Genomic DNA, 18299 nt, shown 5'->3' with positions numbered 1-18299 from the left:
CGTATCGAAGACAAGACCCCTGTACCGAAAATGCATCAAACCAAAGACCCCTGTAACGAAAATGTATCGAACCAACGACCCCTGTACCGAAAATGTATCCAAAATGGATTGAACCGAAAACCCCTGTACCGACAATGCATTGAACCAAAGACCCCTGTACCGAAAATGGATCGAACCCAAGACCCCTGTACCGACAATGCATTGAACCAAAGACCCCTGTACCGAAAATGTATCAAACAGAAGACCCCTGTACTGAAAACTTACCGACTTTTCTTGGACCGTTACACCCTTACTTTGAACACTCTATGAAACTATAAATGAATTATTTAGCAATAAGGAGCTGTAATTTAACTTGAGAAGTCTTTCCGACACTGTGTTTTATACCACCATACAGGAAGTAACCTCTGATTTATGTTCAACCCTCAGCCTGACTAATCTAACAGATTTCCTGGGATAAACCAAAGAGGGATGATTGCAGAGTTCTCCCCTGCTGTTCATTTAAAAAGCGTAAAAAACTGTTTTCACGTTACAGCGTTTCCTCCCTCAGAACTTGTTTAGCACAGATGAAAAAACTAAAAACACACTTTATATTCCGGCGCTGCATCACATTGTATCATAATGTGTTGGTTCACATCAGGTTGGTTAATAAAAAGGGGCGGACTGTGCTTTCCGCAGAGCCTCGTGTTAACGGAGGGCGTTATGAATTCCATACACACCGTAAATAGATAGTGAGCAATGCTTTAACATTAGTGTGGGGAGCCTTCTTTGCTCACAATGTGCTTTGGTGAAACTGGCCATCAGGGAAATCATTTTCCAGCATAAAATTAACTGAATCAATGGCCCTTGCTGTGGATGGGATTTCAGTCTTTTATACTGCCCTCTCAGGAGCCGTAGTCAGGAGCTGTTTGTTAGAATCAGGTGTGAATTTCACCTACAGCCTTTTTTTTTTTTTTTTTTTTTTTTTTTTTAACAACAGACTGCACAGACAAACGTCCATCACCTCACACAGGTGCCTGTCATTGTCATGGTTTCAAAGAAGATCCGGATCGCATCCCCGGAGAAGCCTCTGCAGGAAAAAAAAAAAAGAGGCTTCTGCGATCCTTTTTTTTTTTTCTTTTTTCTGAATGTTGTGACAGAAATTTACCTCTCAAGGATTACATCCCTTCCAGCATGATTCTTAGTCTGAATTAGCATAATCTTGTATGAAGTGGCCCTCAGAGATGAACATAATGCTTAGCACGTAGCCATGGTAACGTGGCTCGTGTCGTTTATTTACCAGTATTGAAAATACTGTAAACATCACATGAATATTCTGCTGCCATATCATAGGACCAAGGGGGTGGGGGGGTGGGCATGATTTCAAATGGGCCTGATCAGTAAAATAATAGCATAATAACCCCTAAATTACAATTTTTTCTTGTTGCTTTAGTGCAGGGGTGTCAAACTCATTTTCTCTCAGGGGCCACATTCAGCCCAATTTGATCTTCAGTGGGCTGGACCAGTCAAATAATAGCATAATGACAACTCAGAATTTTTTAGTGCAAAAAATAACATTAAATGACAAAACTATTTCTATCCAAAACAAAAAAAGATGTGAATAACTGGAAAAAACTGAAATTTCTGAAGAAAAAATAAGTACAATTTTATCAATATCATGCCTCAACTTATGATTTTATACATGTGCATTACAGATCAGATCTACCAAGGCACAAAACAGGCAGAATATTGTTAAATTGCACTTATTTTTCTTTAGACATTCCAGCTTGTTCATATTTGTTCAGGTTATTGACATTTTATTGTTAAAGGATATCAGAATTTAATGTTCTTTGCAATAAATCAAAGAGGAAAAACATTGGTGTTGCCATTATTTAGAGACATAATATGATATTATTTTTCTCACATTAAACTAAGAAGAACATTTGATGTCATTATGTCTAGATTATTATACTGCTATTATTGAGTTTGATGCCCTTGACTGTTAATATCTTCAGGGTAACTTTTGCATTTTGCACTTTGTAAATTTATCTCACAGGCCAGATTGGAACCTTTGGCGGGCCAGTTTTGGCCCCTGGGCCGCATGTTTGACACCTGTGCTTTAGTGCAAAAAAGTGCAATTTTACAATTATTATGCCTCAGTTTATCATTTACACATTTGCATTATAATTAACAGATCCCAGTGGATCTACAAATACAGAAAACATTTAGTATCAGGAAGAATATTGTTCAAATTCCACTTATTTTGCTTAAGAAATTTCTGGTCATTCATGGTTGTTTAGATTATTCACATTTTTGTGAAAGGATATTTTGTGAATGTAAACGTTTTAAACGTAATTTTTCTGTTTTCATTAAAAAACAAAGACAAAAATATGGAGTTGTCATCATTTCTAGGTTATTATGTTATTATTTTATTATTTTAGATCTATTCTGGGTCACTGGTAATGTATAAACCCAATCTGGTAGGAATTCAACCTGTAGTTTTGCTGCTAGAGTGTGTGGGGGGTGGGGTGGGTGAGGTAACAAAGATAAAAATATGGAGTTGTCATCATTTATAGGTTATTATACTGTTATTTTACTGGTCGTGACTCCACCAGAGTGGTCATGTGATGTTTACACAGTACTTTTGCATCTTGGTAAATAAACGGCACGGGCCATGTTTCCATGGTTACCGAGCCACTTGAGATAACATCAGAATAATCTTTATTCGCCAAGTACATAAATACATTCATTGAGTTATCTGCCGGTAGATTTAGTCTCTTTAGTAAATTATAAATGTAAGATATCATTTATTATGAAATGTAAGAAAATGAAAATTAGAAAAATCAAGTGGTTCCAGGCACAATAAACCCCGCCCCTTGCACATATTGTAGTTTATTTTGGTTTATTTTGATCCAGCTGGTGTCATCATGTCTATGCGTGCGCTGATATTAGCATATCAATTGCCTCTATATATGTGCCAAGTTTGGAGTAAATTGAAACAAAATTGATGTTTTTACAGACAGAAATTTCACCCATTATAAGTAAATGAGAGGAATTTTTTTTTTAAAAATTCATTCAAAATTTTAACTTTGACCTACCTTTCCCAAAATGGAATCAGATCTGTTCTGGGTCTCTGGCAATCTATAAACCCAATTTGGTAAGAATTCACCCCAAGTTTTGCTGCTACAGATGTTTAAAAGGTTGCCCATTATAAGTAAATGGAAAAAAAAAAAGGTTTAAAAAATTCTTTAAAAAATTTAACTTGGACCTACTGTTCCCAAAATGTATTGAGTTCTATTCTGCATCACTGGCAGTCTATAAACCAAATTTGGTATGAATTAAACCAATAGTTTTGCTGCTAAAGTGTTAAACCATAAACAATACCCCTTGCCTCCCCTTTGGGCAGCGGCATAATCAAGATTAAAAAAAATATGGAGTTTTCATCATTTATAGGTTATTATGCTGTTATTTTACTGGTCGTGACTCCACCAGAGTGGTCATGTGATGTTTATACAGTACTTTTGCATCTTGGTAAATAAGCAGCACAGGCCACGTTTCCATGGTTACCGAGCCACTTGCGATAACATCAGAATCATCTTTGTTCACCAAGTACATAAACACATACAATGAGTTTTTTGATTTAGTCTCTTTAGTAAATTCTAAATGTAAGATACAATTAATTATAAAATGTAAAAAGAAACGAAAATAAGAAAAAATAAACTCTATATACACAAGGCCACAGTATCAACGTCTGTGCAGTTTAATCCAGTTTTTAAATGTAATAGGTCTGTATGTGACCCCTGAGCTAAAATGATATTGACATCCTTGATTGTTAAAGTCTTCAGTGTAATTTTTGTATTTTCCAAATTCATCTCTTGGTCCAGAACGGAGCCTTTGTCCGGCCGTTTTTGGCCCACGGGCCTCATGTTTGACACCCCTACCTTAGTATGTGAGCTTGATTTTGGTGTAAGACAAATCAATGCTCCAGTTTCTTATTAAGCGTAGACAGATTAGCTGCCCGGCCAATTATCTAATCTGTTATTCAGCATTTTTGCAAATATCAATACTGTTATATTTTTCCATCCAATATGTGGGAAGATAAATTAATTTCTAAATGCTTTGGCTCTGATGCAGCTGCCTTTTATCTGTCTATAGTCACATCAGGGAACTTTTCTTTCAGTACAGCCCAGCTAATACTGGGTTTCTGGAGTCGATATTAACAACTGAAGGAGAAGTAATATTAGGGTGTGGAGATATAACCAATAGGACGTTTGACAAACTGTTGATGTTGGATGAATTTTGCTCCAATACATGGCGTCAGGTCAATGAGCTCAAAGACGCAAATAGATGCTTTTTGGAGAAATACTTTCAGTCCAAAATGGCCGAGGTGTTCCTTTGCTGATGTAAACGCTGGACAGAAATTAACCCATTAAGACCCAGAGCTACTTTTGTGGCAGTTCCCAAATGAATTTCTCTCTATATTTAACCTTTTTTGCATAATTTATCACTAATTATTGTAGTATTATCCTCTTTATGTTGTGTTTTTCCAGTAAAATTCCGATATCATCTTTCATTTAATTCACTGATCACATAGATGTTCATAAAAGCTCAGATTAAAGTTGAGCGTTATTATTTTAGAAACAGAAAACTGAAGAAAAAGTGACTTTTTCAGCAAAGATATAAATAACTGAACATAAACCAAGTGTCTCCATCCACTGTCATTTATCAAACTCAAAAGGTTTTACCGGTGAGTCGGTGTTGTAGAACAGTCTTTCCCAAATGGGGGTACATGTACCCCCAGGGGTGCTTGGAAGAAGCCCAAGGGGTACTTGACATAAAAAAAAATAAAAATAAATACATTAAATAAGTCATCATGCACTGAATACAGAATCAATAATATGAGTTAATGCTGAAATATAACACACAAATTCATTTATATAATAAAATTAACACTCCTAGTTTGATTGTAAATCATCTTTTTTAAGCTTTGGTAACATTTTAAGAACATTTCTATGTTATATCATTCAAGATGAGTTTATTTGAGTGATTAAATAGTTATTTTTTGTTGATGAAAGGATCATTTATTAACGAATGACCATTTAATTTATTTTTCTTATCAGTGCAAGAGGGCACTTTTCAGTATATAATTTGCACACAAAATGTAATTACAAAAATATGTTATTTTTAATATATAATTGATGTTGGGCGTAAACCTCGTAAGTCCATTTTTAGTCTTTTTTTGTCATAAAGCAATTACATTGGTCAGTTTTCATGTTGGCCAATTTTAGAAACATTTAACCAATGAAAAGTGTTGAAAACGCCTGGTGAATAAATCTCTTAACTCTATTAATTTATTTAGAATATACAGTTTTTCCAGTTTCTTGAAAAATAACCATTTTGGACATAAGAGGTTTCTACCCGATAGCGACATTATAATATAATATAATATAATATAATATAATGGTGTCGCTGTTGGGTGGAAACATTGCAAGTCCATTTTTGTTCTTTTTTTGGTCATAACACTATTCCATTGGTCAGTTTTCATGTTGGCCTGACAAGTTTACAAATATTTAACCAATGAAAAGTTTTGAAAACAGCTTGTGACCACGTCTCTTAACTTCATTCATTTATTTAGAACATATATCATTTTTTCCAGTTTCCTGAAAAATAATTGTTTTGTTTTGGACATAAGAGGTTTCTGCCCGATAGCAATATATAATATAATATAATATAATATAATATAATATAATATAATATAATATAATATTCACCCATTCATTCCTTCATCTTTTTGACCAATATGATATAATAATGTATAATAGTATATATTATATGTATTAGATAAAAAGACACAAATGAAACTGAATATAGCTGAAAAAAAATGGCTGCCAATAAAATTAGCCAACTGACCGGTCAGTCAAGTTCAAATTTAATATTTTTCCTTTATTCACTTTCTAAATCTTTCACTTTATTTTATTTGTTTATTAAAAATGTTCTGTTAACTTTGGATGAAATCCTGCTGGATCTTCCTGTACCTTTTGTTTTGAGCTACTACTGAAAGACTGTTTGTTTGTTTTTTAGTGTTATTCTCCATTTTTCCACCAACACTTTCTTTTTCCCTGCATATATGTATCATGTCCAAATCTCGGTTCCCCCTCATTACTATTAACCTGTACGGCCTGAGCTTTAAACCTCCGCTCTTTCATCCCATTGCTCTCATTTGGATGTGTGTGATGGATGGACTGTCACCTGCTGCACAACTTGGCTGGATCACATCTCTACAGCTGCAGGTCCATTATGCCAGAGAATGTCTTGGCATCTCCCGCTTTTGCAAATCTCATGATGTTCAGCGGCCCTTCTACATGGCGAATTTGGGTCTAAAATGACGAAAATTGCATTGGCACACCTCGCAGATTACATCCAAATGTTCCCGTGCCGTTTGCTCCCTCAGTCATTGGAGTCCGACCAATCAGACGCCGCAATCTGTGCCTCCGTAAAAACCCAGCGATTACTACACAGTAGACAGTTCAGGCTGGATCTGTGTGTGGTTCGCCACTGTCAGCTCCAACCCTGACTCTCTTAATCAAAACAAGCATCTGGGCTCCATTATACACTGCTGGAAGCCATTGATCATCAGTTTGCAATGCACCTTGAGCTGAGCGGGGCTAAGCGCTGAAGTATGGACTAAATGTCTGATGTATCTGTTTGGTCTGAAAAGAACTACACACATTTCATTAAGCTGTTTTTAGCCACACAAGTCCCTTTGAGATACAAGAAACATCAACTTGGCAGCAACAGTTTAACATAGAAAATACACTGCATTGCATGTATAAAAGCAGCACTAGGAATATTGTTGTCCTTATTGCTAGGGGTGTGTATTGGCAAGAATCTGGCAATACAATACAAATCGCAATACTACTACTTTTGTATTGTCCTCTATATGATAAACTGAGAGCCCCTTTGTTTGATGATATGTATATCTGAAATCCTGATATGTTCTGGAGCACTGATGATGACCAGATGAAATGGTTGTTTATTGCATTATTTGTTTGTAAAGCCTGGAAAAAGTGGCAGATGTGTTTGTTTAAATAGGTCAGTATTTTGTTTTGTTCATATCTATTGTGCCTATTGTCTGGTATTTGATTTTTGGTGTGTATTTTTGGTGTCTTATAAGCCTATGTAAGGGCTGGGCATGTTCTTTATGCAAGACACAATAATAAAAACATTCATTCATTCATACTAGGATCACACTACGATATATCACGATACTATTAAAAAGGCAAATTTTTTGTGTGTCTTTTTTAAAATGATTATTTCCTGGAAGACTTGAATTACACCAGAAATATGCACAAATACTGAACACATTTTTATTTGATCACAACAGGATCGAATGCTATATCACAAAATGTTCCTGTGTTAAAACTTAAATTATGTTTTACAGCAAGGTTATAAAAGTTTTGGATTTTTCATTATAGTTTAGTTTTATTTAGTTTTGGCTTTTTTTTTCTCTCTAATTCAGTTTTAATTCATTTTTAGAGCAGGTTTACTAGTTTTGATTAGTTTTTGTTATTTTCTAAATGCTTAGTTTTAGTTTAGTTTTAGGTTTTTTTTTTTTATCTTTTATGTTCTTCGCTGTCGTATTCACATAAATCCCAGACAGGACTCTGCTGCTTTCTACCAACTTTAGTCTCCACGTTTCCAGGTAGAGTGGGGACAAAAGCTGACTCTAAACCACAAGTGACGGACCGTTAAATATATGGTGCCAGTGGCTGAAATTGTTTGAGGGAAATAAATCGATCTCATATCAATCCGACATTAACAAAGACAAAAATGAAAGGAGTTTTATCCATAATTTTTGTATGTTTTAGTTAGTTTTGTGAGCACACAATACAGTTTCAGTTAGTTACGTTTTTTTTTTCTTTTAATTATAGTTTTTATTTATTTCAGTTAACGAAAATGTTTTTACAATTCTAGTTTTCACCATTTTGTTAGTTTTCGTTAACGATAATAACTTTGTTTTACAGACATTACAGTTTAAGATCCTGCTCAAATGTTCATATCTATTAGTTCATAACTATCATAACCTTATTTTTGTGCAATCCCAACATTCCTTTATTGGGACTGCACAAAAATAATAGAATGATGTTAGTTATAACATCTGCCTCTCTGGGCTCCATTCAGCTCAATAAAAACCAATGGATGAAACTAAGAAGGAATGTCACACTCCATCATTATTTCCACCTCATTTTGATCTGAGACTTTTTAATAACATCAACTCATTTTGACTCAATTTAAAGACATTTTATTGCCGTTGGTGTCATTGTCATAAGTTATTGTTTGTATATTTAAATTATTGATACAAAACCTGGTGTAGTTAATTAAAAAAAAAACACACACAAAAATATGATCAGATTTCAAGCGTCCATGCCTATAAATAGCTTTTCTTCTTTTTTTAGTTGTTTGTGTATAAATTATCTATTGTTACACTTATACTATACTTATAGCATGAAATAATACAAAAATAGGATTAAAAAGTTAATCACAAGTATTAAAATAACCTTTAGTTGTCGACTAAATGTTCAACTCTTAATCTTTTTCGCTTAAACTAAACGTCCTCCTTGATGTCTTGTTATTAATCTTATTGGTCAAAATTAAATATATTAGTAGGATTTTAGGATAAAAATACATAATATGAGTTAAAGTATTATTAGTAACTGCTTTTAATACTTTTTGATCATGAAGAAAACCTGGCTCACATATTTTTTTCCTGGGATCTGGGCGTCCTCCTCCAAGAACATTTGATGATACTTGAATGAAAACTATTTTCCATTTTCATTCCAGGATAATTTTAGGCTATTAGACCATGTTCTCTAAGTTTTGCTTAAGACTTGAGTGCACAGGTGGGGAATTATGGGCAAGAAAATTGCACTTTTATTAAATTGTATAATTTCATGCCAATTTGGAAATATTATTACCTTATCTATGTGGTAAAAAATTAGAGAAGGGAGAGCGGCCGGAAATAGCAGCCTAAAAATAACAAGTCCAGCAACCATTTGTCCAATAAGAAGTCATTTAATTAGTTTTGAAATTCTCTGTTAATTTTATTCCATCTTGTGAAGGTGCTAAGTTGGTGCTAAGTTGTATAAAGGAAGGCAAAATCCTGTGTTTGTTAAAGAAGGGTTGAAGTTAATACTGTGGTCGACTGGGACAAAGCCATTGCCAGCCGCTATTAATAAGAGTAATAGATGTACGTGTAATTAACATATAATGTTTTATGTCTGCTGTGCACCATCTGCTTTTAGTTTTATTTAATGTTATTAGTTCTGTGCTTTTTGTCTCACCTGTTTCCATTATAAAATGAGTAGTTGTGAGGTAATGAGCATATTTATTTATTTCCCAGTGTATTTTCCTTCTGTTATTATGTTCTTTTTGTTTTCTTAATACCTGAGGATAATCTTCTTTTCAATAGTGAATCTTTCATTATTAACCTTTACCATCTATGATTTTCGTACCATCTGATAATAACACAGTCTCTAGACCCCAGGTCTCAAACATGCGGCCCATGGGCCAAAACTGGCCCTCCAAAGGTTCCAATCCAGCCCATGGTATGATTTTATGGAGTGCAAAAATTACACTGAAGATATTAACAGTCGAGGGTGTTGAACTGGTTTTAGCCCAATGTGATCTAAAGTAAAACAAGTGTTCAGAGAACGCAAACCTCCGCCGAGCACCCCGAATGGTGTGCATGTGTGGATCGACTGTTTCTTTTTAATCTATGGATGTGCCAAACAAATTTCATGATGATATTTCACGAATTGCATTTTGTATAATTTTTTGAAAATAGTGCAGAAAAAATAAGAAAAGTCAACAGAGCGTAACGGAAGAGAAATGGTGCGAAACAATATTTCGTAAAAAGTTGAAGCTTGTTACCAGTCATGTGTATATCAAATTATATTAAATTCCTATCGATATTTGTGAGTTATAATGAAAAATGTGTCATAAATGGGATTTTCAATGTTAAATTAAAATGTCCACAGAGTCCACATTCCACAGTGGATGTGGACAAATTTTGTGCCAGATATAAAATATTGTTATAACCCACTGGTGGATCAAATTGGAGGCTAATCAGAGTCGTTTTGAAATTTTTTATGAATTTTTGAAAATTGCTCAATGATTAGAGATAGGAAAATTTGAGATTTTGTGACCTTACTGTGACCTTGAACTTTGGCCTATTTGGCCCAAAATTTAATGGGTTCATTCCAGGGCCTAGGCCTATCTGTGGGTACAATTTGGTAAAGATGGTTGTAATAGTTTTCCTGTAAAGTTGCTAACAAACAAACAAACAAACAAACAAACACAAACAAAAAACAAACACACAAAGCAAAGTGATCACAATACCTCCTGGCGGAGGTAATAATAGTAGAGCTGCAACCGATTAATCGACTCAAAGTGATCCAAAAAAATCATTCAACCACAATTCTCCTGAATCAAAGCTTTGTTTCCTTCATTTCTCTGCTGTTAAACATTGGTTCCACTGTTGTGTTTCACACGGACACTTATTGTGACGCACAAAGAAGCTTCAATTCAGGAAAACTGCAATAGGATATTTCCCTTCAATCAATTCGAGTCGATTAATCGAATTGGGAATTTTCGCATTCACTTCAATCACCTAATCGATTAATCAGTTGCAGCTCTAAGTAATAGTCTAATAACCCTTACAATAAAATGTGAACAACCTGAAAATTAAGTACAGTTTTAACAATACTCTGTCTGTAACTAAATGTTTTCTGGATTTGTAGATCCGATTTGTATGTTGTGTTAATAAGTTGACACATAATTTTGTTGACATTCTTATTTTAGTTGCACATTCCAAACTTCAAAATTTCAACAATATTATATTTGTGTAACACTGTGTGTAATGCACATGTACAAGTGATAAGTCGAGGCATAATATTGTTAAAATTTAGCTTATTTTTCTTAAGAAATTACAATTTTTCTGATTTTTCACAACTTTTTTGTGAAAAGATAGTTTGTAACTATAAATATTTTCATAATTTAATGTTTTTATTGCACTAAAATGAAGAGAAAAACTTGGAGTTGTCATTATTTGTATGTTTTTATGCTATTATTTTAATGGTTTGGCCCGCTTGAGATCAAATTAGGCTGAATGTGGCCCCTGAACTAAAATGAGTTTGACACCCCTGATCTAGACGAATCCAGTCATTTATCGCTGCTTCTTCTTAAGCCTCATGAGAATAATATTAAAATATGCATAAGCACAAAATCTGTAAATCACAGCGTAATATTTCTTAAACCTACCCTAATGCCTAGAAAAGCATATAGCATACATATATAGCACATATTTAAAATGGCATATAAGGGTTTCTCAAATTAGCATTATTAGCTAGTTACACATTTGTTAGCATGTCTTTGCTGCCATAGTTTGGTCCATTTTTACTGCCTCTCTGACATTACTGCCGACCAACTCTCTGTTTCATGTTGTTATTTAGTAAGTAAAACACACTTTTGCACTTGGAAATAAAAAAATAAATAAATAAATAAAATAAAATAAAATAAAATAAAAAAAGCAGTATACTCACTCTTTCTCCAGACTACAGCTAGCTTAACATGAATCACCTTATGCCTCTGATGTATATTTTATACATGTTCCCGGGCAAACACTGTAAACCCCATAACATGGATAACAAATAAAATGTTAAAGGATAAGTTGCTTTATTATCCTTGTGAGATATCTCAGGTTCTGGATTTATCTAGGATTAGCATTAGCAAGTAGCATTAGCACATTAGCACAGAGTGAGCTACCTATAGAATAGAATAGAATGGAATAGAATAGAATAGAATAGAAGAGAAGAGAATGTTGTTGTCACTGTTACAAGACAATGAGAAACAATTTAGCAGCATTTTCTCTACAGGCAAAATAAAAAAGAATGAAAATAAAAATACACTGCTAATCCAATAAAATGTAGAACAATCTGATTTAAAAAAAAAAAAAAAAGTCCAGTAAAATACGGTGCAAATCCAACATATGATAAATAGGCGATGATAGACAGATAAAAGCAACAGTAAAAACAACACTGTTGGCCATAAAGTTGAATTAAGATATTTTGTACATTTTCACATGTAATGATTTTTAATGATTTTCTAAAGTTTATCTTATCTTATCTTATCTTATCTTATCTTATCTTATCTTATCTTATCTTATCTTATCTTATCTTATCTTATCTTATCTTATTCTTGTTTAGTTTTCTGTCAATGTTCTTGAATGTTTATGTCTCAAAAAACAACATATTCTCATCTGATACATATAAATGATTCTTTTAAATGATTCTTTGGAAGTTTCCCCACAATTAGACGAATAAAGGCTTATCTTATCTTATCTTATCTTATTCTTGTTTAGTTTTCTGTCAATGCTCTTGAATGTTTATCTCTTAAACAACAACATATTCTCATCTGATACATATAAATGATTCTTTTAAATGATTCTTTGGAAGTTTCCCCACAATTAGACGAATAAAGGCTTATCTTATCTTATCTTATCTTATCTTATCTTATCTTATCTTATCTTATCTTATCTTATCTTATTGTGAGTCATTGTTAATAAATAAAATGTACCCTCTCCTCTACTAACGGATACCCATCAGTAATTAACTAAAATAAGAAAATAGATTTCTTATTTATTACTAATACATGCAAGTGGCAAATGTACCCCAGTTCCAATCAAGATACAGTTAAACTTTATTTATCACCAGTTGCTAATTACCTTTTCCATCATCTTAGACTATTTTTAATGATAACCATCACAGTGTCATGTCCATCTCCCTTTGGTCTTCTCCATACTACTCTGTATTCATCGCACCAGCAGGACTGAAATAGCGATGGTGTTATTTTTGTCACCAGACATTTCCTCTCTAACGCTGACAGTGACATCAATGAAACATAATGTTTGCAGGCACATGTCATCTCCACATGGTCATGTTTGCTGCGCTACACTGTAAATTATTATGGAAGAGCCTGGGTCTGTAGCCATATTGGATGTCAGCAGGATTTTTTATTAACCAACTTTATTTTAGTGACATTGTCAAAACAGTTTATTGCTCTCTGTGTGTCTGGATTGTACACATCCTGCTGTCGTTAAAACAGCGATAATAAAAACCCAAACTACAAGAGATTATCTGGTATGGAAGAACATTACTGTGAAATGTTAACCCATAAAGACCCAAACATCCATCAGAGACGGAAACCATTTACTGATCTAAGATGTTTAATACCTGTTGATCCACTAATTCTATCAATACATGTAAATAATTGACGTAAAACACAGTTTTTCAGCTTTTCATGGTCATCAGATATGACCCATTTGGATGTTCAGAGGCTCCGTAGTTACCATGGAAACACCGTCATCTTCTACAACATTGATTCGCCAGTAAAACCCATGGAGTTGGATCAGTGACAGTGGATGGAGACACTGGGTTTATGTTCAGTTATTTAACCCTTTCATGCATGAATTATGAAAAAAAACTATCTAGATTTTTTTAGATTGGTTTTATTTTTATGTTATTCATATATATAGTTGAAATGGATTTTGAATTTTTTATTTTTTTAAATTTTTTTTTCAAATATGGTTTTATTAAGAAAATATTCAACCTCCTGAGACCCAAGTTTTGGCTTTTTTTAATCAAATAATTCCTTAAATTGGAAACATCATGATGCAACAGTTTTTTCAGATGCGTTTTTTTTTTTAATTATGGAATGTCCTTTGCGGTGGACAGTTAGGGTTGTTTATTCTTTTTTTTTTTTCTTTTTTTTTTTTGTTTGTATAAATCTGTGAAACTCTTGTGGACAGAAAACCCATAGCTGGTCTTAGGTTAACAAGGGGAAGGATTACATAAGTGTATACTTCTTCTTAGTCTTTTTCGCTCATGTAAATTTTGAGGCTTAAGGCGTTACAGTTTTAAGTTACCATTTTGTTTTGTTCTTATTCTCCTGATTATCATTTATTTACATTTCTGTTTGTCATTTACATGATCAAAATAAAGATGTCAATCAATCAATCAATCAATCAAAAACTTTATATGATCACAGAGCCGTCCAAATTCTAAAACTAAGATGATACTTTTTCATTGTATTGTTTAGGGTCTGTAGAGACTGCCCCCATGTGGTTTGGAGATATATATATATATATATATATATATATATATATATATATATATATATATATATATATATATATATATATATATATATATATATATTTATATTTAGAACCCTTTGGAAAGTGAGCTTAAACTATGTGGACATCATGCAGGAAAGGGTTAATGACATATTTTCCCGAAAAAGTCACTTTTTCACTGCAGTTTTCTCGGTTTTTGATATAATAATCCTCAACTTTAATCTGAGCTTTTATAAACATCTACATGATCAGTGAATTAACCCTTTCATGCATACTGGTCACTCCAGTGGACAGCTATTCTACAGCTATTCTCTTATATATTCATGGATTTATGTTGTTCTTTTCGTTGTTTTTTTTGTTTTTTTGTTTGTTTGTTTTTTTTACACATATCTTTATTAAAGTTTTAAGACACTACATATCTTTTCTGACATGAATTGGTAACATTATGTAGATCTCTCCTGAGCATAAACCTCCAGAATCACAAGCCCTCCCCATAGTTTTCACACAATTTATCAGTAAATACATGTTTCTGTGTGTCAAAAATTAAACGCGTGGTGTCCAGCTGAGTGGACATTTTTGCAACTTCATGAAAAATAGGTTCATAAGATTTTTTTTTTATTATTATTATTATTTTTGTAATGTATTTTTTTTTTTTACATTTTTTAAATTATTCAAATTTTTTTTTTTTTTCCCAGAAGAAAATTTTCAATCGTATTGTTTTTTTCATGCCTAAAGAGGAATAAAACACTCAGGAAAAAAATTTGTTTAAGGTTCTCATAATTTGTGCATGAAAGGGTTAGGAAAATACATAATTTATATTAATAAAATGGAAAAGACAGAATAATATTGTAAATACATAGAGATAAATCACTTAAGAAAGGTTAAATATAGAGAAAATTCCATTTGGGAACTGACGTAAAAGTAACACTGGGTGTTTATGGGTTAATGATCTTTTGTGTAACACTGTAGTTGAATAGATGGAAGATCAGCATCTTCAGGGAGACATTTGAAACATGACTACAGAAGGCATTAAACATTACCATCAGGTATAATCAAGAGTGGTATCAACTCTTATGTGCAGGTTATTGTGTTTTATTCTAAAGTCTAAAATAATATGTTACCACTCTTTTCTATTTTTGACCGAAGTTTCAAAGTTACCCTGTCTTTCCTGTTACTAAGAGACAGCTCCTAACATTTATCACTGTGACAAACTGCTTCAAAGCGCAACAGAAGAAAGTAATTTTCATGTGATTAGTAAATGAAATTGGAACATAAAATATAAAATTCACCACAAAAAAGAAAAGAATCAGTAATGTTTCACGCAGACACTATTTCTTTCCCTTTCTATCAAGTCCAGCCGCTGTGAATATGGGATATATCGGGGGCGTGAGCCATTGAAATATTGCAAATTCATTACATGCGAAGGGCTGCTTTGGAGCCATAAATGTTGAGAATGAGATTGAAATTGAAAAGTTCTTTGGAACAAATATCATAAAATGTCTTTTCCATACATAGTGGGCCACAATTCAATAACCTCACTCCTTTCTTTCGCGGCGTACATTTTTATCACATAAAAAGTGTCAGGTACACGTAGGAGGTGTAATTATGGTTTCTCAAATGTCACGCCGGTCATTTGTCAGCGCCGCGTACAGTCTGCTGTGCTCCGGTATGTGATGTTCGGGGCTTTAGCAAGCTTGTCCATCTGTGGTGTTGGCATGTGATGACAGAGTTTGCGTTCTCACTTTGTTCTGTAAAGACCCCGACGCGCTCCTGTAATATTCACATTCACAGCACGGACTTTCATTTACTAAGACAGATATAGGTAATTAGATCCCTGATGAAAGTGTTTACCTTTTTCTACTCTAAATTTGCTCCACGCCGTCTGACATATCATCCTGGCAAATGGATATAAATGGCCACCTTAACGTACAGACGAATAAACAAAAAAAGCAAACATGTCCTCTGGCTGTGACTTCGAGCCAAAGTGTTAGTCATAGTGGCACTTAGCAAGACTGATAACACGTTATCACTTTTGTCCTTCGCCGTGTGTTTGCAAATGGTAGAGTGGCTTTCTAATTCTTCAGGACAACACAATATGTATCCTGGTTGTCACCGGGAGTATATCATCTTAATGGGTTCTTTTCGGGATATCACTGGCCTTTTAGGATTTTGCCTTTTTTCATGTGAAGTAACAAATGGTGGTTTGTGCGTAGAAGTCGATGGGCTTCCACTGTAGAATAAGGCTGATATTCCAACATTTTGTTTTTCACCTGGTATGGACTTTTTTAAAGGAAAAGTAGTTTATTCTTGATTGAAAAAAATTAAGTTCAATATGAATTATATAAAAAAAAGGTTGGGTTTACGGATGGATGGATGGATGGATGACTTTCCTGTTTGCTGCCAAAGTACTTTGTAAACTCTTGTAAATAAAGATTATTATTATTATATTCTTCAGTACTTCATATGCTTTACATTTGCATTTCATAACAAGATCGCTGAAATATAACATTTAAATTTCAGCTTTTTCCAGTAAAGTAAGATTAAGTGTGTTTTATTTCAGGTCGTCGTATGAGTCTGGGTGCTTTTTCATTTTATTACCCCACCCCCAAAGGGGAAGGCAAGGGGTATTGTTTTTGGTTTGGTTTTGTTTGTTTTTGTTTGTTTGTTTGTTTGTTTGTTTAACACCCTAGCAGCAAAACTATTGGTTCAATTCATACCAAAGTGGGTTTATAGATTGCCAGTGACCCAGAATAGATGTGATTACATTTTGGGAACAGTAGGTCAAAGTAAAAAAAAAAATTATGCATTTTTTGTGCATTCTTTCTTTTCCCATTTACTTATAATGGGTGAAATTTCAAATGTATGTAGCAGCAAAACTATTGGTTGGAATCATACCAAACTGGATTTATACATTGCCAGTGACCCAGAATAGATTTCATTACAGTTTGGGAACAGTAGGTCTAAGTTTCAATTTTTATGCATTTTTTACATCTTTTTTCCCCCCTCCATTTACTTATAATAGGCGAAATTTCACATGTCTGTAGCAACAAAACTATTGGTTGAATTCATACCAAATTGGGTTTATCAATTGCCAGTTACACAGAATAGATGTGGTTATGTTTTGGGAAAAGTAGGTCAAAGTTCAAATTTTTCATGAATTTTTTAAAATTGTTTTTTCTTCTCTTACAATGGGCGAAATTTCAAATGTCTATAAAAACATCAGTTTTGTTTCAATTTATTTCAAACTTGGCACATATACAGGGTGGGGAAGCAAAATTTACAATATTTTGAGGCAGGGATTGAAAGACAGTGTATGACCAATTAGTTTATTGAAAGTCATGAGAATTTATTTGCCACAAGAAAATGTACATAATAGAAAATGTTTTTATTTTATGTGTCCTCCTTCTTTCTCAATAACTGCCTTCACACGCTTCCTGAAACTTGTGAAAGTGTTCCTCAAATATTCGGGTGACAACTTATCCCATTCTTCTTTAATAGTATCTTTAAGAAAGTCAACATTGTTGTGTGATGTTCTATTGGTAGCATGTTCTAAAACGCCCCAAATAGCAGAATCCAGAGGGTTTAGATCTGGGCTAGAAGGCGGCCATAAACATGATTCCCAAAAATTGCTAAAGTTGGATTTGTTGCTGTTATCAACAAGTGTTTTGGTGTTCTTGTGTAAGATTTTAACTTCAAATCATATTTTACTGCATTTCTAACGCTCTTGTTGTCTACCTCAAGTTCAATTGCCATTTTTCTCATGGATTTGGTTGGATCCTTTAGGATTTTGGATTTGAGAGCTTTAATAAAAGCTTTGGTACGTTTTTTGTTGCTTCCTCCACTTCCAGACTTTGTCGTAATAGTTTTGCTCATAGTCATTCTCTTCTTTCCATTCTAAACAGTCTTTATGGACACTCCAACTATTTTGAAATCTCCTTTGGTGTGACGAGTGCATTCAGCAAATCACACACTCTTTGACGTTTGCTTTCCTGATTACTCATATGGGCAAAAGTTTCTGAAAAGGTATGGATAATAGTGTTAGGTATGATTATGACATCAATATATGTTTGGTTTCAAAACAATTGACGTAGTGCCTGCTGAGAAAAAACAACTAAATGTTCATTGTAAATTT

The 18299-nt window shown here is 33.5% G+C and overlaps 1 protein-coding gene across 1 annotated transcript in view; it reads left to right on the top strand.

The window, feature by feature from the left end:
* The window catches only part of cntn5 (contactin 5), a 513272-nt gene that overhangs the window by 289478 nt on the left and 205495 nt on the right, over positions 1-18299 (top strand). The window lies entirely within an intron of this gene.

Source organism: Sphaeramia orbicularis, chromosome 13 (genome assembly GCF_902148855.1).
Source record: "Sphaeramia orbicularis chromosome 13, fSphaOr1.1, whole genome shotgun sequence".
NCBI lineage: Eukaryota > Metazoa > Chordata > Actinopteri > Kurtiformes > Apogonidae > Sphaeramia > Sphaeramia orbicularis.
The sequence above is the reverse complement of the archived record's forward strand: the minus strand, read 5'-3'. Positions and strand labels throughout refer to the sequence as shown.